Source organism: Littorina saxatilis, linkage group LG1 (genome assembly GCF_037325665.1).
Source record: "Littorina saxatilis isolate snail1 linkage group LG1, US_GU_Lsax_2.0, whole genome shotgun sequence".
NCBI classification, from domain to species: domain Eukaryota; kingdom Metazoa; phylum Mollusca; class Gastropoda; order Littorinimorpha; family Littorinidae; genus Littorina; species Littorina saxatilis.
Genome location: NC_090245.1, coordinates 7306005 through 7332671, shown reverse-complemented (window position 1 = coordinate 7332671; position 26667 = coordinate 7306005). Strand labels below are relative to the sequence as shown.

The window sequence follows — 26667 nt, the reverse complement described above, 5'->3', positions numbered from 1 at the left end:
AGACAAAATGATGATGATTGATGATGAGGAGGATTGATGAGGATTGAAGATGAGGAGGATTGATGATGATTGAAGATGAGGAGGAGGAGGATTGATGATTGTGATTGAGGAGGAGGAGTTTTAGCATAACTATTTTGTGTTGAAATCAAACAGAGAGAGAGATGGGGGGGGGGAGAGAGAGCGAGGCAGAGGGAAAGACAAAAAGAGAGACGCAGAGACAGACAGATATGTAGAGGTTACATGCCGAGTCTCAGTGATTATTAAAAATAATGGTCGAAGTTGGCATGACCGCGAACTGAGACCATTATTTTTAATAATCACTGAGACGAGGTGTGTAACCTCTTTATTCCTCCTTTCTTCAGTTATTCAAAGAAAACAGGAGTTTTTGTGCGAAAGTTTGATCGAATCCGAATCACTCAACCAGTCAACCTGCGCAGGCGATCGATTAATGCGCGGTTGTATAGTTCCGTGCAAATCATTCCATTCTGTTAACACTTCTTGTCAGTTTCCCTGTTTTAGACTAAAATCAAGTACACAGATGTAGAGGTTAGATGCCGAGTCTCAGTGATTATTAAAAATAATGGTCGAAGTTGGCATGACCGCGAACTGAGACCATTATTTTTAATAATCACTGAGACGAGGTGTGTAACCTCTTTATTCCTCCTTTCTTCAGTTATTCAAAGAAAACAGGAGTTTTTGTGCGAAAGTTTGATCGAATCCTATTCACTCAACCAGTCAACCTGCGCAGGCGATCGATTAATGCGCGGTTGTATAGTTCCGTGCAAATCATTCCATTCTGTTAACACTTCTTGTCAGTTTTCCTATTTTTGGACTAAAATCAAGTATGCTGTTATTCTGATATGCTGTTATTACACCCCCGGTATAGGGGTGTGTATAGGTTTCGGTCGATGTGTTTGTTTGTTTGTTTGTTTGTGTGTTTGTTTGTTTGTTTGTTTGTTTGTGTGTTTGTTTGTTTGTTTGTGTGTTTGTTTGTGTTCGCAAGTAGATCTCAAGAATGAACGGACCGATCGTCACCAAACTTGGTGAACAGGTTCTATACATTCCTGAGACGGTCCTTACAAAAATTGGGACCAGTCAAACACACGGTTAGGGAGTTATTGGTGGATTTTGGTTTTTTGGGGGATCAACTACGACATAACTCTTCCTTATCTTCTCCATGTTTTCAGCGTTTACCTCCCTTCCTTCGTATGAGGGGGCATCTTCGGATATTCCCGGCGTTCTGTTATTGGACCCGTAAATTATCCTCACTGTAAAAGTGCAAAGGTCGAATCAATTTATAGCCACGCGAAAAATACACTCTCATCTATCTCTATATATTTATACAATAGATATAGATATATATATACGGCTTCTCTGTGTGTGTGTGTGTGTGTGTGTGTGTTTGAGTGTGTCTGTAGAAAACACCTGTGTATTGCACAGTTCTGTTAGTGATGTGGTACCTAGGGCGTCGTCGACAAGTATGGGACTCGACATGATATGATCAGGAATGGCATTATGGCCCCTGAATCATGTTCGTGCTGTTCCCATTCCACGAGTCTGGAAGGGACCTAAGCTTGACGGGTCCATGGTTCGAAGCCGGCGTACAGTGCGCCACTCAAGCCGGGTATTCGGCTCTACTTGCTACCCGGCGAAGCGGCAGATACACCCCGGACAAAATCTGGTCGATGAGATATTTCAATACCTGCTCTCAGCGCGCAGCGCAAACCGATTTTTGTTGTTGTTGTTTGTTTGTGTTCGCATATATAGATCTCAAGAATGAACGGACCGATCGTCACCAAACTTGGTGAACAGGTTCTATACATTCCTGAGACGGTCCTTACAAAAATTGGGACCAGTCAAACACACGGTTAGGGAGTTATTGGTGGATTAAGATTCTACAAGGACTTATAGAGTGTCACGTTTCAATATATCACATAAGGTGATTATGAAACGGTTAGTTACTACTAACTAACTAACCACACCACGACCCACTCTCGCAGTCATACAATTTAATAGAGACAACAAAAGTATAAGTTTCAGACGCCTGTTTATGTAAAAACTCGCCACCTCCCTCGAGACTTCACTCAAAATATGTTCTTTTTACGTTCACAAAACGTAAAAAACCAATGGTCACTGACAAAATGCCAGTTAGAATAGAAAATTATAGTAACACGCTGATCCCGTGTAAAGATAAGAAAATACGACTGTTTTTCTTCAAAAGTGCTAGTTCATGCAGGTGTCACACACCCCACGTCGTCCCTACTCGAGTATAATCACAGATAACATAAAGACAACGGTGGTCAACGGGGTGCGTAAGACATGGTGCACTTAGCTTTCTTTCGCCACTGGGTGGACGTCCTGTAATTAGCCTTTTAGCCTCCACAACTGCTCCGTCGAATGAAGTGCTGGTTTAGCGTAGTGACGAAGCAGGGAACAGTGGAGGCATCAGGCGCCGCACCCAGTCGCTGGTTAACGGGTTAGCCGGTTCGCTGGTTAGCTGGTTAGCCGGTTCGCTGGTTAGCCGGTGTGCTGGTTAGCGTGTCCCCGCAGAAGGCAGCCCGAACGGAAGTTAGGAAAACGAAGGCTGCAAACAGAAAAGCATCGGTGCACTAAACATGTCAGCTACCCCTCACCCTCCACCTTTAAACATGTCATCTTTACATATCTCATCGAGCACGTGGGCCTGCACAAACGGACTTTCCACAACAACAAAACAGCCGTCTTTTCGTCTTTCTCTCCCTATCTGCAAAAACCATATACAGATTAGTATTTTAGCGTCACAGAGAGCAAATTATGCGCTAACCTGGAGAGAACAACAGAGAGTATTTCATTCCACAAACACAGACTCGTCAACAGCATTAAATAATGATTTATTACCTCAAACAGCCTATGAATGTAGCACTCTCATGGAAGCAAAACCCGCTTCCTCCCTGGAATGGCCTCTGTTCGTCAACAGTGACAACAACATCCAGAAACCCCTTGTCGAATACTTATGCGAAGAACCATCGCACGACGAAGGAAAGATTTGACGACTCGTCCTCAGCAAAACATGTGCCAGTAAGAAGGTGATAACTTGTTGAAGATACTCTAGAGTGCCGAATACTCTATTCGGTGAAAACCATCATACTCTATAGACCCCTGTATCGATCCTTCTTCTACGGCCGCTGGGTGTCGAGTGCGCCGTTACCGTGTCTCAGACAGACAACCTTGAGAATAACACGTGACTGACCTTGTCACATAACAAGTTCAGCCATCGACAATTCTGCCTCGCCAAGCAAAATTATCCCCGTGAAAAGCGTGCAAAACAGAAATCTCGTGCTTGTTTGGTGCTGTCAGCAGAATTCACATCCGGTGATGGAAAAACAGACGCTTTTTGTTGCACTGGATCAAGAGAGGGCACCCCACCGAGTGACCTTTTCCTGATCCCTGTCACCTAATCGTGACATAGAGGGACATATTAATGGTCAAAGGGAAATAACCTTCTCAGTTGGTGGCAGTGAGAATGGTAAGGACGGGGGTGTTTTTCCTACCTCGGAGGAATTTCTTGTTCTGATATGCTGTTATGCTGTTATTCTAATCAAGACTAAGATATGCTGTTATTCTGCTCTGGCGGCAAAGGTAGATATTGTGTGTTCTGTATATGTTTTGGTATCGCTTAGGATAATGTTCTTTCGTCAAATGGGACTAGCAGACGAATTTTTGCACCCGTGTTCCAACGTTAAAACTGTATGAAGTTCAGTTTTCTGGGGAAAATAGTGTATGAAACAGCTTTATGTTGTTTAAATTGATGAGATGTGTGCATTTGGTTGCGTGTGATCTGTTTATTAAATGAAATATTGTTGAAAACTGACCGTCGGATTGCAGTCTGTTGTCGAAGAAACTGAGTGAAAAGAAGGGGAACTACTCTTGTCGCTAGACAAAGTATGAGTTACTTGCCTTGCGGGAAATTGCTTGTGATGAACGTTTGAGCACGGCAGATCTAGATTCAGAAAACAACCGAACTCATGGATTTTATATGGAGATTCATGTGTTCAGGCCTGTAGTTGTTAATTTAAATGCGGTATGTTTATATTGTTTGCTCCAGAGATGTATACTTCGTACATTAGAGTGTTCGGAACTTTTCAGTCGCAAAAAGTAGTACCGAAACAGAACAACTTCTCAACCCATTGCACTATCGAGGATTCAGGCTGTTGCTGGGTCGTTATTTGTTTTGTTGCTGGGTCATTATCGAAAAATGACTACCCCTACAAGTTTACAGAGGTAAAGAAGCAGAGGGGGGAATAAATGCTGATATTGCTATTTCATATGTTACATGGATTTCCATTGGTCAATTGGGCAAAACTGAGCTCAGTGCAAAAGTGATATCGACGACATTTCCGTCGATATCAGTTTTGATATCGACGACCTCTTTATTGCTTCCCCACTTCAAAAACAAAAACACCTAAATTTAAAAACAAACAAATATATATGAAAATGTAATGATTCCAGAATTTAGTTGAGCAAGTGACTAAAGACTTTTTGAAAGAAAAGACATTTTGAAATACTGAAAAGTACAAGAAAAGAGTGAACAAAAAGAAATAATAATCAGAGGGAGGGATATGGAACAGCCAAAACTGAGACAAATACTTTTGTAATTTCTTTACAGTAAATACAAAATGTCCAGAGAATTAGCAATATATCTAACATTGGGTATTATTCTGCTGTGGCGGTAAAGGCTCCAGAGATGTATACTTCGTACGTATAGAGCGTTCGGAACTTTTCAGTCGCAAAAGTAGTACCAAAACAGAACAGCTTCTCAACCCATTGCACTATCGAGGATTCAGGCTGTTGCTGGCTCGTTATTTGTTTGGTTGCTGGGTCATTATCGAAAAATAACTAGCTCTACAAGTTTACAGAAGCAGAGGGGGGAATAAATACTATAGAGAGAAGAGCATTTTCACGACTGCATACAAACAAGCCCGCTTCATCCCCCCAGGAAGTACACACAGACTTCCTGCAAGCAAGTCGTCAGTGGCCTGTCATCGTCTTCCTATGAGAACGTGCTGGTGACGTTTATAGTCATAGAAGCCTCTTAGTCCCTCCTTGGGGAACCTCTCCCTGGCTATTTGGAGGCTGTGTGGCGGTTGTTGGTTTCCTTTCTCGTAATGAACCCTTGACGTGCTAGATACTTGACCACTGTGCCACCGGGAGGCTCCCCCTGGGCTTGGGTGATGATGTCATAAGCCTTGTGTCGTCATTTCTGTTTGTGTCACTTTTTTTCTGTGAGGCTACTTGCATTGCCATTGGTCAGTGTGGTTTGTGATTTCGGGTTTGTCTAAGAAGAACAGGTGTGGAACTTCGTTTGTCTGACTGTCTGTCTGTCTGTCTGTCTGTCTGTCTGGTCAACTGTCTGTCTGTCTGGTCAACTGTCTGTCTGTCTGGTCAACTGTCTGTCTGTCCACCTGTGTGTCTGGCCACGTGTCTGTCTGCCTGGCCACATGTCTGACAGTGTAGGCATGTGTTTGTGCGTCTGTCTAGCAGTGTGTGTGTGTGTGGGTGTGTGGGTGTGTGTGTGTGTGTGTGTGTGTGTGTGTGTTTTAGACAGACAGACACGAAGAAGGAGATTTCAGATTTTGTCTTTTCAACGAACAGATTACAAAAACGTCACATAATCTCTGCCTATAACACACACAAAACAGAATAAGGTCTCTCACACACACACACACACACGCACACGCACGCACACACACACACACACGCACGCGCGCACACACACACACACACACACACACACACACACACACACACACACACACACACACACACACACACACACACGTACGAATGTTCACGTCGTATCAGTTTGGAAAGCAAACTCAAGAAGCATGCATTTCAAGTGTGACCGACATTATGTTAGCAGTCCATCTCCGACAAATCTCATTGATCAATCGCCGAATGGCGCTGGCGTCATTTCATGGCAGGATTTCCCTATCCAGAATTCCAAACGGTTCAGGAGATTTTGAAGATTAAGTTCGGAGCGACGACGCTCTATGGGCGGTTCATTATATAAAGGGTGGAAATCGGTTAACGGGCATCGACAGAGCCACAACGGGGATACTGACTTGTAGATCATATATATAATACCAGTGCAGTAACCTAAACACATAAATAGTTATCAAGTAACACACACACACACACACACACACACACACACACACACACACACACACACACACATACATACATACACATGTGGGGAGAAGACATTGATGTGACCCCTTTTGTCTGCTGTTCACTGGCAAATTAATTAGAAGGGTTCAGAAAAACCTACTGGTAAAAGAAAAGCTGGGACAATCACTCGGCGATTAAAAAGCAGAATGCTGCAAGCCAACTGACTGCAAAGCTGTACTAAACTAACTCCTGTAGTATTGTGATTATCGGTTGAAGTCAAGGTCAGGAGAGGTTTGAAACAGTGGGTGACTTAATTTAATCTGCTGTGCCAACTGAGGATAAGATGCACTTCTGTATGATGCACACTCATTCATAATTCATCCCAGTAATGAACGAAGGTTACGGTTGCTGCTGGAGAAAGGCTTACATAGAAAATGAAGACCTCTCTTTTTTGTTGCCCGTTTGGACTTTCTAGTATTTTTTACTAAAAGCTGGGTTATTTGTTAGTATCTTAGTATTCTGTGTGTGTGTGATAGGAGAGGGGCGTACATGTGTCTGTTTGTGTGTGTGTGTGTGTGTATATGGGTGTGTGTGTGTGTGTGTGTGTGTGTGTGTGTGTGTGTGTGTGTGTGTGTGAGAGAGAGAGAGAACGAGAGGGAGGGACAGACAGCCAGAGAGAGGGACAGAGGGTATAACTATAAGAGAGGTTCAGTTTGTTTAGTGAATAAGAGGACATTCCCTCTTTCTACGGGAAGCACATTGATTGTTCGCCAATGATAAAAATGTAAATGGAAGGGTGATGTCAAAGTCTCATTGGTTTACGGTGGTTTACAGATGAAGGAAGTCACCTCAAGAGTGAAATGGAACAAACGCACTTAGTGTTTGTAAAGCCCGGATGGGTCTATAAAAGTCTACACGAAGGTTTACAAGCAGAACAAAACATGGCGAGAGGGGCGAAAGCAAACTTTGCTAATCCGTCACTTTTAATCGATTTCTTCTTTCTTCTTCTTCCGTAGAGGACTGGGTTCTTGCGAACGTCTCGGAGTCCTGCGATTTGTTTGGCATCAGGTGCATTGTGCCCCTTTTTTGTTGTCCCTGTCCACTGTGAATCAAAAAACAAAAAAGGTAGGTTGTTGGAACGTTTGTTATTGACATACCAATGCAAATGTATGTTAATTCAACAACAACAACAAAACAAAACAAAAAAAATACAAATACGTGAATGTATTGTTTTGTCAATAACAAACGTTCCAACAACCTACCTTTCTTGTTTTTTTATTTTGAATTTTGGAACGTTGGCAGTCTCTTTGTTTTTGGATTTACCTGTCCAATGTGTTTAGTTCACTTCTTACCGCCTTCCAGGGGATTCCTCAGAGGTCAAGACAGAAATAAACATTCGTTACACAAATCTGAAACGGTTGTGAAACCGTCTGGTCGCATTTGAACATTCATTTCTCACTATGTTTTCCCCTTGGTTTATTTGTTTGTCTTTCGTTTTGTATTGATTTGTAATGGTTGGTTTTGATTTTTTTTATTTCGCTTTGTGTTGGTTTTTTGAGTAGCTGTTTTATAGAATTTAGTCATTTTTTTGAAAAGATTTTAGTCAAGCAGTATGTAAGAAATGTTAAGTCCTTTGCACTGGAAACTTGCATTCTCCCAGTAAAGTCATATATATTGTACTACGTTGCAAGCCCCTGTAGCAATTTTTTGATTAGTGCTTTTGTGAACAAGAAACAATTAACAAGTGGCTCTATCCCATCTCCCCCCTTTCCCCGTCGCGATATAACCTTCGTGGTTGAAAACGACGTTAAACACCAAATAAAGAAAGATGATTCTGCAAACAGCGTGCATGTCATGTGAGTGACATGTGATTTTTGAGAGTGGATGCTGACCCTAACCCGAGACTGTATCATGAGCTATTTTACACTTTTTCTAATCTAAGTCTAACTTTTTCTAAGTTGAAAAAAGGGCTACCCCCGAATAATGTAACAATTGTTACATTATTCGTTTTTTGACTCACATGCGAAGCAAAAGTGAGTCTATGTACTCACCCGGGTCGTCCGTCCGTCCGTCCGTCCGTCCGTCCGGACGTCCGTCCGGAAAACTTTAACGTTGGATATTTCTTGGACACTATTCAGTCTATCAGTACCAAATTTGGCAAGATGGTGTATGATGACAAGGCCCCAAAAAACATACATAGCATCTTGACCTTGCTTCAAGGTCAAGGTCGCAGGGGCCATAAATGTTGCCTAAAAAACAGCTATTTTTCACATTTTTTCCATTTTCTCTGAAGTTTTTGAGATTCAATACCTCACCTATATATGATATATAGGGCAAAGTAAGCCCCATCTTTTGATACCAGTTTGGTTTACCTTGCTTCAAGGTCAAGGTCACAGGAGCTCTTCAAAGTTGGATTGTATACATATTTTGAAGTGACCTTGACCCTGAACTATGGAAGATAACTGTTTCAAACTTAAAAATTATGTGGGGCACATGTTATGCTTTCATCATGAGACACATTTGGTCACATATGATCAAGGTCAAGGTCACTTTGACCCTTATGAAATGTGACCAAAATAAGGTAGTGAACCACTAAAAGTGACCATATCTCATGGTAGAAAGAGCCAATAAGCACCATTGTACTTCCTATGTCTTGAATTAACAGCTTTGTGTTGCATGACCTTGGATGACCTTGACCTTGGGTCAAGGTCACATGTATTTTGGTAGGAAAAATGTGTAAAGCATGACTGAGTCGTATGGGCTTTGCCCTTCTTGTTGTTTTTTGGCTCACGAAGTGTAGCCTATGCGATGCTAACTTTTGTCTGTCTGTGCGTGCGTGCGTATGTATGTATGTATGTATGTATGTATGTATGTATGTCTGTGGTAGAAACTTTAACATTTGAAGACGTCATATTACATTGACGTCACATTATGACGTACGAGGGTTAGACGTCACGCGATGGAATTACTGAAAGTCTCGGTGATTGTTATTTTGAGCGCGCCGAGACTATTTGGCAGTCGTGTCCATGTAAAGAAGGCTACATGCAGACAGACAGATCTAGATCTAGTGTCTCGCTTTCTTGCACAGTTTCACCTATGCTCTTTCTCTGTGTGTGTGTGTGTGTGTGTGTGTGTGTGTGTGTGTGTGTGTGTGTGTGTGTGTGTGTGTGTGTGTGTGTGTGTGTGTGTGTGTGTGTGTGTGTGTATATGTGTGACGGAGTGATTGAGTTTGTGTTACTGTTTGTCGATTTCTTACGTGAGCCTTGATGGCTTCGCCTCTTGTTTTTACATTATTCGTTGTATCCGACGTTTGCACGACAACATTGCTGCTGAGGAGAAAAGTCTTTGGCACATGAAAACTATAAAGTTGTGGAATCTGTCCTCACTTCCTGGTGAACTTTCAAAGAAACCCATTGTATGTGAAGATTTTCATTCGTTTTTAGATACGGGGCGAAATGTCTCCTGATAATTGTTACAGATTGGTTTCTTCGAGAAACTGTTTTGTAGGGTTTTTTCGCGGGTGTTCATGGGTTCGGGTTGGGGGTGGAGAAAGGGCAGGGGGTGGGGGAGAGGGTGGTGTGTGCGTGTATGGAATGGGAAGAAGAAAGAGATATTTTGAATTAGTGTCTGTCTCTATATATACTTCGGACCTACTTGCAATGGAACCTAATCCTGCTGGTTACCACACATCAAACATACATCTGTTTGGGTTTTTTCTCCTCATTTTCTTCAAAAAACATCTTTGATGACTTAATATCCGGATTTTAATCAAACTTGAGGCAGCACTGTGACCAATTTGAAATTTTGGTCAGGCACTAGCAATCTTTGACTCTGTCCCGACTTTGGGATAGCGTTTCAGCTTGGAGGCTTACAAATCAATTAATTCATCAAAATGTTAGAAAGAGATTCAAAAGTGATTGCATTGTATTCTTTAAAATTTCCTGAATCCAAAATGATATAGATATGTCACGTTTAATCTGAAAAATTAATGTGCTCAGGATTAAAAAAAATCGGTTATGGAGCGCGATCTGCATCAGTATTCGGGATTCGACTAGCCAAACCTTGCTATAATTATGCGAACACAGTAACTGAAGTCAAAAATATCTTTGTGTTCATCCCAGGATGCGGCTCTTTCTTTTTTACATAGAGGGGGAATCGAGACGAGGGTCGTGGTGTATGTGTGTGTGTGTGCGTGTGTGTCTGTGTCTGTGTGTCTGTGTGTGTTTCTGTCTGTGTGTGTGTGTGTGTGTGTGTGTGTGTGTAGAGCGATTCAGAGTAAACTACTGGACCGATCTTTATGTAATTTTACATGAGAGTTCCTGGGTATGATATCCCCATATTTTTTTTTCTTTTTTCGGATAAATGTCTTTGATGACGTCATATCCGGCTTTTTGTAAAAGTTGAGGCAGAACTGTCACACCCTCATTTTTCAATCAAATTGATTGAAATTTTGGCCAAGCAATCTTCGACGAAGGCCGGACTTTGGCATTGCATTTCAACTTGGAGGCTTAAAAATTAATTAATGACTTTGGTCATTAAAAATCTGAAAATTGTAATTCAAATTATTTTTTTATAAAACGATCCAAAATTACGTTAATCTTATTCTTTAATATTTTCTGACTTGTTTCTTTTCTTTTTTCTTGAACTTACAAAAAAATCACTTAAAAAAAACACTTTTATCAGGAATAGATTCCAGCCTGAGATGTACGCGTTAAATGCCACTTCTATGTAACTATGCCGTTTTTATAACCTTTCTCAATTTCCTTGACCATTCAGGAAGTCATTTAACTGTCTCTGGAAGAGGAATTTTTATGGGAAAGTTTTTGCCTAGCGTGGCCAAAAGTTTGCGTGGTGACAGTGAGTTGTGGGTGCAAATACTGCACGTTGACGGCGGTTTGAAATCTAATGCCATCGGCCTATCACTTACATGCCACAAAGACTGTTGTCCGCACAGATTTTATCTCTGGATAGAAGTGGTTTATTTTGTTATACTTGTGTGAACGAGGATGGTGTTAATGTCAAAATGCGGAATCGGGAAGCTTTAGAAAGCTCTCTCTCTCTTTCTCTCTCTCTCTCTCTCTCTCTCTCTCTCTCTCTCTCTCTCTCTCTCTCTCTCTCTCTCTCTCTCTCTCTCTCTCTCTCTCTCTCTCTCTCTCTCATCACATCGGTCATGTCAATTAATTGTTCTTTCAGGTTATCCCATTTCTTTACAACTAGATAAAACCAAAAGAAGGAGCAACAAGTCGCGTAATGCGAAAATACAACATTTAGTCAAGCTCAGTCGAACTCACAGAATGAAACTGAACGCATTGCATTTTTTCCGCAAGACCGTACACTCGTAGCATCGTCTGTCCACCGCTCGTGGCAAAGGCAGTGAAATTAACAATCCAGAAAAGCGCAGTAGCGGTTGCGCTGAGGAGGATAGCACGCTTTTCTATATCTCTATTCTTTTTAACTCTCTGAACGTGTTTTAAATCCAAACATATCATATCTATATGTTTTTGGAATCAGGAACGGACAAGGAATAAGATGCGATCGTTTTTAAATCGATTTCGGATATTCAATTTTAATCATAATTTGTATATTTTTAATTTTCAGAGCTTGTTTTTAATCCGAATATAACATATTTATATGTTTTTTGGAATCAGAAAATGATGAAGAATACAATAAACGTAATTTTGGATGGTTTTATAAAAAAAAATAATTTTAATTATAATTTTCACATTTTTGAGTCACTTGAGAAAAAGTGACTCTATGTAATCGGTCAGTGTTAGTCTGTCCGGCCGGCCGGCCGTAGACACCACCTTAACGTTGGACTTTTCTCGGAAACTATCAAAGCGATCGGGCTCATATTTTGTTTAGTCGTGACCTCCAATGACCTCTACACTTTAACGATGGTTTCGTTGACCTTTGACCTTTTTCAAGGTCACAGGTCAGCGTCAAAGGAAAAATTAGACATTTTATATCTTTGACAAAGTTCATCGGATGTGATTGAAACTTTGTAGGATTATTCTTTACATCAAAGTATTTACATCTGTAGCCTTTTACGAACGTTATCAGAAAAACAAGGGAGATAACTAGCCTTTTCTGTTCGGCAACACACAACTTAACGTTGGGCTTTTCTCGGAAACTATAAAAGTGACCGGGCTCAAATTTTATGTGAACGTGACTCCCAGTGACCTCTACACTTTGACGTCTGCTTTGGTGACCTTTGACCTTTTTCAAGGTCACAGGTATGTCTTGAAGGAAAAAAATTGAAATATCATATCTCTGAAACTATTCATCGGATTTGATTCAAACTTTATAGGATTATTCTTTACATCAAATTATTTACATCTGTAGCTTTTTACAAACGTTATCGGAAACACAGGGGAGATAACTAGCCTTTCCTGTTCGTCAACACACAACTTAACGTTGGGCTTTTCTCGTAAACTATAAAAGTGACACAGCTCTAAGAGTAACAAATGTTAGTGTGTCTACTGTTAATATGATTGCTTCGAAAAAAAATTAATGATGCTAGTTTATGTGAATTAAGTTATTGATGGGGTTTGTTTATGTGAGATTAATGAGAGTATTTTTAATGCCAAGGTAAATATTTTGTTGCTCGATCCATGCAATCTCATTCTTCAGGTATGCATTGTGTTGTGAATAGCAATTTCTTCCTGTCCATCTGATGCCTCATATAATATTCAGAACTGCGAAAGTGACTCGATCGAGCGTTTGCTCTTCTTGTTAATGACCAAAGTCATTAATTAATTTTTAAGCCTCCAAGCTGAAATGCAATACCAAAGTCGGGCCTTTGTCGAAGATTGCTTGGCCAAAATTTCAATCAATTTGATTGAAAAATGAGGGTGTGACAGTGCCCCCTCAACTTTTACAAAATGCCGGATATGACGTCATCAAAGACATTTATCAAAACAATGAAAAACGTCTGGGGATATCATACCCAGGAACTCTCATGAAAAATGTCTTTAAGATCGGTCCAGTAGTTTACTCTGAATCGCTCCACACACACACACACACACACACACACACACACACACACACACGCACACACACACACACACACACACACACACACACAAAACACACACACACACACACACACCACGACCCTCGTCTTGATTCCCCCCTCTATGTTAAAACATTTAGTCAAGTTGTAAAAAAAAACAAGAAGGGCAAAGCCCACACGACTCACATGCTGAACAGACCTTGATCTTTCTTTCAGAATAATTTTACAATAAAACTGAGAAAAACAATATTTTACACATTTTTCCTACCAAAATACATGTGACCTTGACCCAAGGTCAAGGTCATCCAAGGTCATGCAACACAAAGCTGTTAATTCAAGACATAGGAAGTACAATGGTGCTTATTGGCTCTTTCTACCATGAGATATGGTCACTTTTAGTGGTTCACTACCTTATTTTGGTCACATTTCATAAGGGTCAAAGTGACCTTGACCTTGATCATATGTGACCAAATGTGTCTCATGATGAAAGCATAACATGTGCCTTACATAATTTTTAAGTTTGAAACAGTTATCTTCCATAGTTCAGGGTCAAGGTCACTTCAAAATATGTATACAATCCAACTTTGAAGAGCTCCTGTGACCTTGACCTTGAAGCAAGGTAAACCAAACTGGTATCAAAAGATGGGGCTTACTTTGCCCTATATATGATATATAGGTGAGGTATTGAATCTCAAAAACTTCAGAGAAAATGGGAAAAATGTGAAAAATAGCTGTTTTTTTAGACAACATTTATGGCCCCTGCGACCTTGACCTTGAAGCAAGGTCAAGATGCTATGTATGTTTTTTGGGGCCTTGTCATCATACACCATCTTGCCAAATTTGGTACTGATAGACTGAATAGTGTCCAAGAAATATCCAACGTTAAAGTTGTCCGGACGTCCGGACGGACGGACGGACGGACGACTCGGGTGAGTACATAGACTCACTTTTGCTTCGCATGTGAGTCAAAAAAGCAAAAAAAAGGGGGCGGGGAAAGTAGAGACGATATTCTGCGTAATTATTGCATTGCTGCTGTTTATAGTTTTGTCGATGCTTTCCCAACAACGACTAAACAAAGAATATGTGTGCAGAATTAGGTCGCATTGGCCATTTATCCTAAAACTCATTTCCTTCTCGCTCTTGTTTTGCTGTTTTATGGACGAAGAAGCAGTTTCTTGAAGCCATTTTGTCGTTTTTGTGGAAGGCAATAACAGAAACATTGTTACCTGGGTTTGATGTGAAATAAATAACATTGCGTAATGTGTGAGTGTGTGTGCGTGTGTGTGTGTGTGTGTGTGTGTGTGTGTGTGTGTGTGTGTGTGTGTGTGAATACGAATACGAATACGAATACGAATAAACTTTATTGTCATGAAACGTAGTGTTTATAAGACACGGGAAAATAAATAACCAAATGATTACATTGTTTCTTTTTTTTTTTTGAAGCAATTATATACAAATTCTCCCAATTTAGTTTGTACTTTGTCTATTTGCAAAAGTTGACTTGGTACATCATATGAATATATAGGTCGATTAATTTCACTCATGAAAGATTTTCGTAATTGGTTGTTTTCTATGCAGTTATCTAGAAAAAGTATTTCATCTTCTATTACTCCACATGTTTCACATAATCTATTTTCCCTAGGTGTATTGCTGTTTATCCCTTGACCTGCCTCTTTGTCTCTGTTAGCTGAGGAAGTGATTATTCTGAATATTCCATCACAACCATATGGATATCCAACCACAACCGAGTTTCGATCTGAACTGTCATTGGTCATTGTCTTTGATTTCAGAGTGCAATTGAATAATTTATGGAGGTCATCTGCATATGCAGAGTTTACAGTTGGACTACTTTTTTCAACATACGACTGAAATATTTTGTGGTGTCAAAGTCAATATTACGTATAGGTACAGGCCTACTTGTGTCAATATTGAGAAAATAAAGAATACTTCATACGATACGCACATTCGCTGGCTGAAGCGACTGCATGGTCAAAGGCATGTTCAACGAGTATCGCGAGTGGGATCAAGGGACGATACTCCCTAATGTTTGCATGTTTACACAGACAGCCATCTACACAGAACCGTGAGAGAGAGAGAGAGAGAGAGAGAGAGAGAGAGAGAGAGAGAGAGAGAGAGAGAGAGAGCAATCAAAACACAACCCAGTCACCTGGTAGTTCGAAAACTCAATCTGAAACTGACATCGATTGTCGAAGGCATGCCTGCGGTGCATAACTCTGGAAAAGTTGTCGTAGCTGGGAACCCGTTGAGATCCATTCCAACGCCAAAACAATTATCAGAAGACTCACCATGAAGTCAAATCAAACGTTAGGTTTTCTCATTTGGTTATTTGCTTTGGCTTTAAGTGTATTGCTTCGATTGATAGCTGAATCTGCTTGCAACCGCGCTGTTCAAGACTGTTCGAACTGTCGTCTGCTAGACTGGCTTGTGCGAATCCGAGTCGAGTCAACTGCGGGGTTCAGCGACAAATGAGGGAGTGGCACCAAAATGAAAAGAAGAAGACGAAAAGAAGTTGGAGATACAGTTAAAATATATGGGGAAGAGAAGAGGATGTGAGGTTGAGGTGTTAGATGTATCCAACTTAGGTGTTCAAACTCAAGACCGGGACAAAGTAGAAAGCGATGTACCGCGACCGACTCTCAGTGCCGACATTCAACTTCCAAGCTTTATTGCTTAACGTCTACAGCAGGCGAAGTATTGAAGCTTTGGCTCACCTGAACCCGACGACTGAATATGTAAGTGATGCACGTGTGAAAACCAAAACAGAACAGCGCGATGACAGCCAACATTTTTATCCCCGACTGACAAACAGTAACACTGCAAACTGACTTGGGTCAACGATCAAACCAGCACGGCCCGAACTGAATTTGTTGCGCTGCCATTATCGTGCGCAATTCTGGTAAAAATATAAACCCGGTATGCCGAATTGAGTATAACGAAAGCCGATGTCAAATATACACAGGGATATTTTAAAATGACTTTCAAAATGTAAAAGCAGATAGCAGACCTTTTTATAAGCAATATGAATGACTGAATCGGGCGGGGATGTTGCTCAGTCGGTAGCGCGCTGGATTTGTATCCAGTTGGCCGCTGTCAGCGTGAGTTCGTCCCCACGTTCGGCGAGAGATTTATTTCTCAGAGTCAACTTTGTGTGCAGACTCTCCTCGGTGTCCGAACACCCCCGTGTGTACACGCAAGCACAAGACCAAGTGCGCACGAAAAAGATCCTGTAATCCATGTCAGTGTTCGGTGGGTTATAGAAACACGAAAATACCCAGCATGCTTCCTCCGAAAACGGCGTATGGCTGCCTAAATGGCGGGGTAAAAAACGGTCATACACGTAAAATTCCACTCGTGCAAAAAACACGAGTGTACGTGGGAGTTTCAGCCCACGAACGCAGAAGAAGAAGAAGAAGAATGACTGAATGTCCACATACTAGTCGAATAACGCCGTCCATTATGCTGACAAATGGGAACTAGCTTTGCGCATGAATTCATTGACATGAATTTCGACTGCGGAGGCTTTTGGCAAGTTGAAAACAGGCACGGGCAGGTTTTTGTGGAAAAAGTAAGTGTTTTTAATGAAAACGTCGGAGTAATGGGATAAATAGCTTACACACCTCGTCCTGAATATCTTGCATATTTTCCCTCGGGTCTATTTTCATGTAATACCTCTCCAAAGGCTCGGTAATACATGAAAATCAACCCTCGGGAAAATATGCAAGATAATCAGAACTCGGAATGTGTAACCTATATATCTACCAGTTTCAATTTTCAGGTCGTGGGCACTTATTCTCAGTTTACACAACGATTGTTTATATTTTCTTTGTTTTATGCATAACAGATACGATTCCGTTTAATAATTTGTTACTATTTTTGACTCACATGCGAAGCAAAAGTGAGTCTATGTACTCACCCGAGTCGTCCGTCCGTCCGGACGTCCGGCCGTCCGGAAAACTTTAACGTTGGATATTTCTTGGACACTATTCAGTCTATCAGTACCAAATTTGGCAAGATGGTGTATGATGACAAGGCCCCAAAAAACATACATAGCATCTTGACCTTGCTTCAAGGTCAAGGTCGCAGGGGCCATAAATGTTGTCTAAAAAACAGCTATTTTTCACATTTTTCCCATTTTCTCTGAAGTTTTTGAGATTGAATACCTCACCTATATATGATATATAGGGCAAAGTAAGCCCCATCTTTTGATACCAGTTGTTTGGTTTACCTTGCTTCAAGGTCAAGGTCACAGGAGCTCTTCAAAGTTGGATTGTATACATATTTTGAAGTGACCTTGACCCTGAACTATGGAAGATAACTGTTTCAAACTTAAACATTATGTGGGGCACATGTTATGTTTTCATCATGAGACACATTTGGTCACATATGATCAAGGTCAAGGTCACTTTGACCCTTATGAAATGTGACCAAAATAAGGTAGTGAACCACTAAAAGTCACCATATCTCATGGTAGAAAGAGCCAATAAGCACCATTGTACTTCCTATGTCTTGAATTAACAGCTTTGTGTTGCATGACCTTGGATGACCCTTGGGTCAAGGTCACATGTATTTTGGTAGGAAAAATGTGTAAAGCAGTTCTTAGTGTATGATGTCATTGCTAGGTTTAGTTATTTGACCTTGACTCTGAAGGTCAAGGTCATGTAAAGGTCAAGATCAAGCATGTGAGTCGTATGGGCTTTGCCCTTCTTGTTTGATAAAAATTTAACTTTGGTGAACTTCTTATTTGACCTTTCCAGAATTGTATATATTGGAGTTCCAATTTTTGACATAAAACATATTTTAACCTTTTGACATTAAAAGTGGATTGATTTTTCCACACATGATCTAATCCAATGACTTGTAACAATTGTTTTACAAATGATATCCATGGATATGTTTCACTGCCTTTGGTGTACATAAGATTATATACTTTGCTCAGATGAGATGTTTTTGGAAGATCCAATATGTGTAACGGGCGGGGATATAGCTCAGTTGGTAGCGCGCTGGATTTGTATTCAGTTGGCCGCTGTCAGCGTGAGTTCGATCCCAGGTTCGGCGGAAATTTATTTCAGAGTCAACTTTGTGTGCAGACTCTCTTCTGTGTCCGAACTCCCCACCCCCCCCCCCCCCCCCCCCCCCCCCCCCCGTGTACACTACATTGGGTGTGCACGTTAAAGATCCCACGATTGACAAAAGGGTCTTTCCTGGCAAAATTGTTTAGGCACAGTTAATAATTGTCTACCTATACCCGTGTCACTTGGAATAATAGGCCGTGAAAGGTAAATATGCGCCGAAATGGCTGCAATTACTGGCCGTATAAAATTTCATCTCACACGGCATCACTGCAGAGCGCCTAGAACTGTACCCGCGGAATATGCGCGATATAAGCGTCATTGATTGATTGATTGATTAACCAGTACGCAATGATATTGCATATTATTGTAATGCTAACTGGGAATCTTCCTAATTCTCCTAGTACTGGTACTACCATAGTTTTCTTATGTACCCCAAGAATTTGTTTAGGCCAACAAAAAAAATAGGTCTGTTTACGGTAACCCGACCGACCCTAGTTTTTTCGCGCGACCCTAGACTTTTTTTTGGCATTTGGGAAAAAAAAAAAAAAAAATCTTGTTTTTTTTGGCAAAATAACGTAAAAATATGGTTTTTTGAACAAAAAAGAAAAAAAAATCCCGACCTACCGACCCTATTTTTTTGGCCTATGTTACCGTAAACAGACCTTTTTTTTTTTTTTGGCCTTACAGAATATTGAATGTGTGTGTGTGTGTGTGTGTGTGTGTGTGTGTGTGTGTGTGTGTGTGTGTGTGTGTGTGTGTGTGTGTGTGTGTGTGTGTACATAAATATCGATCGATACATAAATGTTATTTGTATTTTTGACCAAAAAATGACATTTTACTCAGATCTCGACAGACATTGTTCTCGGAGGAACACTGACTCTCTCGATCTGTGTCAAATGTTGTATTTTGCTCTATAATACACAGAACGTATATAGTCCGTGATCTAAGTGGCATAAATAGGTAAATTGTTATCATTTGGGAATCCTCCATATGCTAAGCTGCTTTGTGAAGTATTGTATCTCTGCTATTCTAAACAGGCCTCAAAAAAACTTCTAATGGTAGCTTTCATAACAGATTTTGTTCCCAAATGGGGTCACTACCTGCACAAATGCTCGGCTTAGAAAAAGGGGGTTACTTACGAAAAGACACATAATTCTGCTCATAATGCATTTATGGTGTACAAAGTCAGAAGCAAAACTAACGGCATATGCTTGAAGTGTTGACTCATCGCAAACAAGAGGCGAAGCCTTCAAGGCTCACGTAAGAAATCGACAAACAGTAACACAAACTCAATCACTCCGTCACACACACACACACAGTACACACACGCATGCACGCACGCACGCACGCACGCACGCACGCACACACACACACTCACGCACGCACACACACACACACACACACACACACACACACACACACACAGAAAGAGCATAGGTGAAACTGTGCAAGAAAGCGAGACACTAGATCTAGATCTGTCTGTCTGCATGTAGCCTACTTACATGGACACGACTGCCAAATAGTCTCGGCCCGCTCAAAATAACAATCACCGAGACTTTCGGTAATTCCATCGCGTGACGTCTAACCCTCGTACGTCATAATGTGACGTCAATGTAATATGACGTCTTCAAATGTTAAAGTTTCTACCACAGACATACATGTATACATACATACATACGCACGCACGCACAGACAGACAAAAGTTAGCATCGCATAGGCTACACTTCGTGAGCCAAAAATAAAGTCAATGCCGTGACGTCATTCTGCAAATGACGTAATAATTGCGGCATGTAATGAAAAAAAAAGGAAATCTATGTTTCTTTCTTTTTCAGTTCTATTGAAGTCCCTACAAAACCCTGATCAAGGAATCTTGTGCTGTCAAACGTTTATACATCAATTGTGACTAAAAGTATACAGATTGTTTGAGAGTCTGACAGAAGCGTTTTCACAGAATCGCCATCTCGTTAAAGCAACCATTTGGTTAAAATTACATGCCCAAAGTTTGGAATTTCAATACACACTTTTTTCACAACAAAATTGTGTTTAGAAGTGTTTACAAAAAGACAAATTCTTTTTATTTTTGTAATCATGGTCAACTTGTTGCATGTGCTTTAGATTCTTCTGATTCTGTTGCTATTTAAGGCCAGAGATGGGACGGAATTTGCTTCAAAAACGTGTTTTGGGTTCTCAGCATTACTGGGTACTTTGAACACTATATTATAATCATTGTGCAATGTCATTTGTTGTTTTGTCTTTCTTGCAATATTATTTTCAAGTTCAAGTAGGATGGGGGGTGGTGTAATGCGGCACATTTATTCTGGAAACGTGCGGTTTGCTTGAACTGTGTTTTGGCCTGTGTCGAGGACTTAAAATTTACGAAAGTATTTTAGCCTTTGGTCTTGACATTTTATTGTGACAGAATCTGCAGCAGAAACAGAAAGAATTATTTGAATCATCACCTTTGCCTCCGACGAAAATATCACATTTTAAAGGGAAAGTTTGATGAATAGTGAAAGAGAATTTTCGACCACAGCTTTGAAAGATTGTAAATTGTCGGCACCAGGTCAGTTTGGCAAACTTTGTAAACCGTGACCGATTTTTGCTCCCCTGGAGAGAGTGAAGCAAAAGTCAGAAATCGAAATGCACAACATTGCAAACGCGGTCAAGGTGATCACTTATTTAAAACAAGGTACAAGCGAGCACGTGCGCACGCACACACACACACACACACACACACACTCGCAGGCGTTGAAAATACATCGTCATTGCTGTTCAAAGCTCAGAGATTTTTACCTCGGTCTATTTCCAGATGTTTATTGGCCAGACAGATGTTTCTTTTCTACTGGGAATACGCATTCAAAACAATACAGTTTAAAGAATACACTGTTGTTACTGAATACAGCTTATGTTTTTAGCCTTTCACAATATGTAGTAGAACCTTACTCCAAAGTCACACCGTTAGCGAATTTTTTGACGGATTGGATTGACTAATCAGCCCTAAGAATAACAACCGTGATGCCGTTGGAACAGCAGCAGTGAATATAAAGGTATAGTAAAGAAGCCATTGTTCTGTGTTGGCGAGTCTATCTGTAGGAAGTCTGAGGGACACTAGCTGTGGTGTGATGTAGACACAGTCACTGATCTGTAATGAAAACCGCGAACATGCTAATTAATCAATGTAAATAGGCGAACGGGTACAGTGTTGACAAACTCTTCTGCATTAGAGTCCAGATCGTGTTCATCAACTTGTTTTCAAGTGCATGCAATCATACATATAACGCCAGCACACAAAACCCTTGTGAATTAAAGTAGTTACAGTTGTAATGTTGCAAATACGTGCAAATTTCACCACTCGCAGGTGCGAAAGTTAGAACAAAGACAGTACATGAAGAAAACACAGTATGCATGGATTACCCAAACGCCGCGTTTAAAATTTGAATTTTGAATAACGCAACACTAACTTTACGTTTTAGTTATGCCTGGTAATGTGGTAAGCCATGATATCCGTCTAGACGCTTTTAGAATAAGCTCTAAGCGATATTCCCTGTGGTTTGCTGAAAGGTCATGACAGTCATGAGAGACGTCCGATTTTATAAGCGGATCTCTCGCTGTTGGTGCAAGTTGTTTATCAAGGCACTCGTACTTCCCTTCTGCTTGTGTGGGTGTTACGAAAACGAACTTCGAACTTTCCATTTTCTCGCGAACCGGCGGGGTTGATGGTGACGTCCCCATTCGCCCCCTCCTAACTCGCCCCTTCCGAACTCGCCCCCGCCCCCCTCCCCCCCCCCCCCCCCCCCCCCCATCTCGCCCCCAATTATCTGAGTTTTGCTAGAGGGGCGATTCGCCCCCTCCCATCTCGCTCACAATTATCTGAGTTTTGCAAGAGAAGCGATTCGCCCCCAATTATCTGAGTTTTGCAAGAGAAGCGATTCGCCCCCAATTATCTGAGTTTTGCTAGAGGGGCGATTCGCCCCCTCCCATCTCGCCCCCAATTATCTTAAGTTTTGCACTGGGGCACTGCCCTTCGCTCCTAGTTTCCTGAGCGCCAACAGCCTCATATCTCAATAAAAGTTTTTGTTAAGATTTAGTTAATTATGTTATATGTGTGAGAAGAGAGGGGAGATTTAATCATGGGTTGGGTCTCTACTAGCCACCTGAGACCAAAAAAAGAAAACAAAGGTGGGGGGGGGGGATGGGGAAGGGGAAGGGGGGGCGTGGGTTGGTGGGGGCAAAGGGAAACAGCTGGAAGGAGACCCGGTAGTATCTTGGTGGGAGAAGTACAGGTATGGTTGTCAGCTATTCCGGCTGACGTAGGTCTGTGTACACACTGCTTGTGTGACACACTATTGGTATTGAAATGTCCGATCACTTAAGGCCTGTCCAGACACTCCAGGCTGACCCTGTCCACATTTGACTTATGCGAAGCGTTATCTGCAGAAGAATAGAGCGTGTTCTAATTTCTCTGACACAGACATAGAACGACGGAAATTTGACCAATCAGAGAAAACCAGAGCGATGACGTCAACCGTGGATTGTGGGTAGACTCTAAGTATCTCTTCGACACAGATCGGCGAACTTATCGATCTATACAGAAGCCACGAATCCCTGTGGAATACATTTTCCAAGTTATACAAAAACAGGGACGCAAAGTTCGCGGCGTGGCAGTCGATTCTGACTTTTGACTTTTGACTTTTGACTTTTGACTTTTGACTTTTGACTTCTGACTTTTGACTTTTGACTTTTGACTTTTGACTTTTGACTTTTGACTTTTGACTTCTGACTTCTGACCTTTTACATTTGACTTTTGACTTCTGACATCTGACTTTTGACTTCTGACTTCTGACTTTCTCTCTTCTGACTTCTGACTTCTGACTTCTGACTTTTGACTTTTGACTTTTGACTTTTGACTTCTGACTTCTGACTTCTGACTTCTGACTTTCTCTCTGTCTCTCTGTCTCTCTGTCTCTCTGTAAGGACGGGGGTGTTTTTCCTACCTCGGAGGAATTTCTTGTTTTTGAATAAATTTCAGTTAGTGAGAAGCCTACATTTGTAATTTGGGAGGGATTTGCTGTTGCTTCTTTTGCTGCTGCTTCTTTTGCTGCCAGGTCAGCCGCCTCATTTCCAGCTAGGCCAACGTGAGACGGTACCCATTGGAGGTCCAGCTGGGTGCCTGAGACAATAATTTGGTGTGAGATTATATTTATGTCGTGGATCATGTCGGTACGATTACCAGAACCGTACAACAGGGTCGTCGCGATATAACCTTCGTGGTTAAAAACGATGTTAAACACCAAATAAAGAAAGAAAGTACAACAGGGCCTGCAACGACGATAATGAGTCGGATAAAATCACAACATGGTGTGGGGTTACAATTAAATCATTAATGAAGGTGAGCGCCATGAGTATGGCAAAGAGCTCAGCAGTAAAAATTGAAACGTCATTATTTAATCTATATTTCTTCGATACATTAAGAGACATGGGTACCAAAATTCTGACTTCTGCAGCTTGTTTAATAAGCTTGGATTTCCGTAATAAATGTGTAAAGTCAGAATTTTGGCACTTTTTACAGGAAATGCACAAATACTCGAAGCTCAGCCTTCACATTCGAACGAAAGGAAAAAATTAAATCGATGGTAGGGTGCTATAATACCTTAGGTTGAAGTACAAACAATAGTTTTGTAATGATATGTCATTTTAGAGAAAGCAGAGACGATTTTGTGCAGACACTCACCACTCGTGTTGACAATTTCTGTCTGCGGTGAACAGCCTGCAGAGCCTGCGGTTATCCGCGGGTACAGCCGAGGTTCCGGCGTGAGGTATACTCGTAGCATCGTCAGTCCACCGCTCATGGCAAAGGCAGTGAAATTGACAAGAGGAGCGGGGTAGTACTTGCGCTGGGAAGGATAGCACTCTTTTCTGTACCTCTCTTCGTTTTAACTTTCTGAGCGTGTTTTTAATCCGGAACCGATAGGGAATAAGATGAAAGTGTTTTTAAATTGATTTCGACAATTTATTTTTTATAATAATTTTTATATTTTTAATTTTCAGAGCTTGTTTTTAATCCAAATATAACATATTTATATGTTTTTGGAATCAGAAAATGATGGAGAATAAGATGAACGTAAATTTGAATCGTTTAATAAAAAAAAAATTTTTTTTACTTGACCAAAATTTCAACCAATTTGGTTGAAAAATGAGAGCGTGACAGTGCCGCCTCAACTTTCACGAAAAGCCGGATGGTGTGTAGAGCGATTGAGACCAAACTACTGGACCGATCTTTATGAAATTTTTCATGAGATTTCCTGGGATTGATATCTCCGAACGTTTTTTTCTTTTTTTTTTAAAAATGTCTTTGATGACGTCATATCCGGCTTTTCGTGAAAGTTGAGGCGGCACTATCACGTTCTCATTTTTCAACCAAATTGGTTGAAATTTTGGTCAAGTAATCTTCGACAAAGCCCGGACTTCGGTATTGCATTTCAGCTTGGTGGCTTAAAAATTAAGTAATGACTTTGGTCATTAAAAATCTGAAAATTGTATAAAAAAAAAAAGTTTTTATAAAACGATTCAAATTTACGTTCATCTTATTCTCCATCATTTTCTGATTCCAAAAACATATAAATATGTTATATTTGGATTAAAAACAAGCTCTGAAAATTAAAAATATAAAAATTATTATCAAAATTAAATTGTCGAAATCAATTTAAAAACACTTTCATCTTATTCCTTGTCGGTTCCTGATTCGTGAAAGCGAAATTACAACATTTAGTCAATCTGTCGAACCCACAGAATAAAACTGCACGCACTGCAGTGTTTTCAGTCACGAGAATAAAACAGCTTCGTCAATCCACGCGGCAAGGAAGTCGCTCAATTTTTGCGTGCAACACGAAGTAAACAGACATCCAAGAATAGCGACGGGTTCAAGTTTAGGTCGCTCCAGGAGAAAAATTCCCGCGGATGTTGGCCTTTAAGAATCCATCTCCTTTTCAGATTTGTGGGAATCCTGAACAAATTGGGTGCCACTGCATAAACCAATATACAACAGTTGTGTCTTGTATCCTTGATAAGGACGAAGTGTGTTGAACACTTTAGAAGGGTCTTCCTATGCCGGGCTCTCCTGCTTAATAGCCGCGCATAGTTAGAACAGAGGGTGTGTGTCGTTGAAATGTGGTCACGATCAACATTATCCTCTGCTCTCTTCTGCCAGTTCTCGTGTCGGTGCCCTAAAAACGAAAGGGCAGAATTTAGATAAGAATTAAACAAGTCGCGTAAGGCGAAATAACAACATTTAGTCAAGCTGTCGTACTCACAGAATAAAACTGAACGCACTGCTTTTTTCACCAAGACCACATACTCGTAGTTTCGTCAGTCCACCGCTCGTGGCAAAGGCAGTGAAATTGACAAGCCATGCAGAATAGTGCGGTAGTGGTCACACTGAGCAGGATAACACGCTTTTCTGTATGTCTATTCTTTTTAGCTTACTGAGTTTGTTTTTAATCCAAACATATCATATCTATATGGTTTTTGGAATCAGGGACCGACAAGGAATAAGATCAAATTGTTTTTAAATCGATTTCGGAAAATTAATTTTAATCATAATTTTCATATTTTTAATTTTCAGAGCTTGTTTGTAATCCAAATATAACATATGTATATGTTTTTGGAATCAGAAAATGACGAAGAATAAGATGAAATTGGTTTTAGATCGTTTAATAAAAAATAATTTTAATTACAAGTTTCCGATTTTTAATGACCAAACTCATTCATTAGTTTTTAAGCCACCAAGCTGAAATGCAATACCAAAGTCCGGCCTTTGTCGAAGATTGCTTTGCCAAAATGTCAATCAATTTGATTGAAAAATGAGGGTGTGACAGTGCCGCCTCAACTTTTACAAAAAGCCGGATATGACGTCATCAACGGTATTTATCGAAAAAATGAGAAAAAAAATCCGGGGATATCATACCCAGGAACTCTCATGTCAAATTTCATTAAGATCGGTCCAGTAGTTTATTCTGAATCGCTCTACACACGCACAGACAGACACACACACACACACACACACACACACACACACACACACACACACACACACACACACACACACACACACACACACATACACCACGACCCTTGTCTCGATTCCCCCTCTATGTTAAAACATTTAGTCAAAACTTGACTAAATGTAAAAAGACCTATGAAGAAGGATGCTCCCCGCCCGCAGAAAGGAGAAAAAATAAAAGGGCAAAAAAAGTCAGGGTTGAAGCAGCCTGCATGCAACTGAGGTTAAATAAAATACAAAATAAAAATAATAAAATAAAATTCAAATAAAAAAGGGCAGAATTAGGGTGGCTAGTGTAATAGCTACGTATGAGGACGTGTGAAGGTTGGCAACATCTGAGAGCTCGGAACTGT

At 40.7% G+C, this 26667-nt stretch overlaps 1 protein-coding gene across 1 annotated transcript in view; it reads left to right on the top strand.

The window, feature by feature from the left end:
* Positions 1 to 26667, top strand: part of LOC138960516 (probable ATP-dependent RNA helicase DHX35) — a 188087-nt gene that overhangs the window by 153093 nt on the left and 8327 nt on the right. The gene's annotated exons all lie outside the window — the stretch shown is intronic.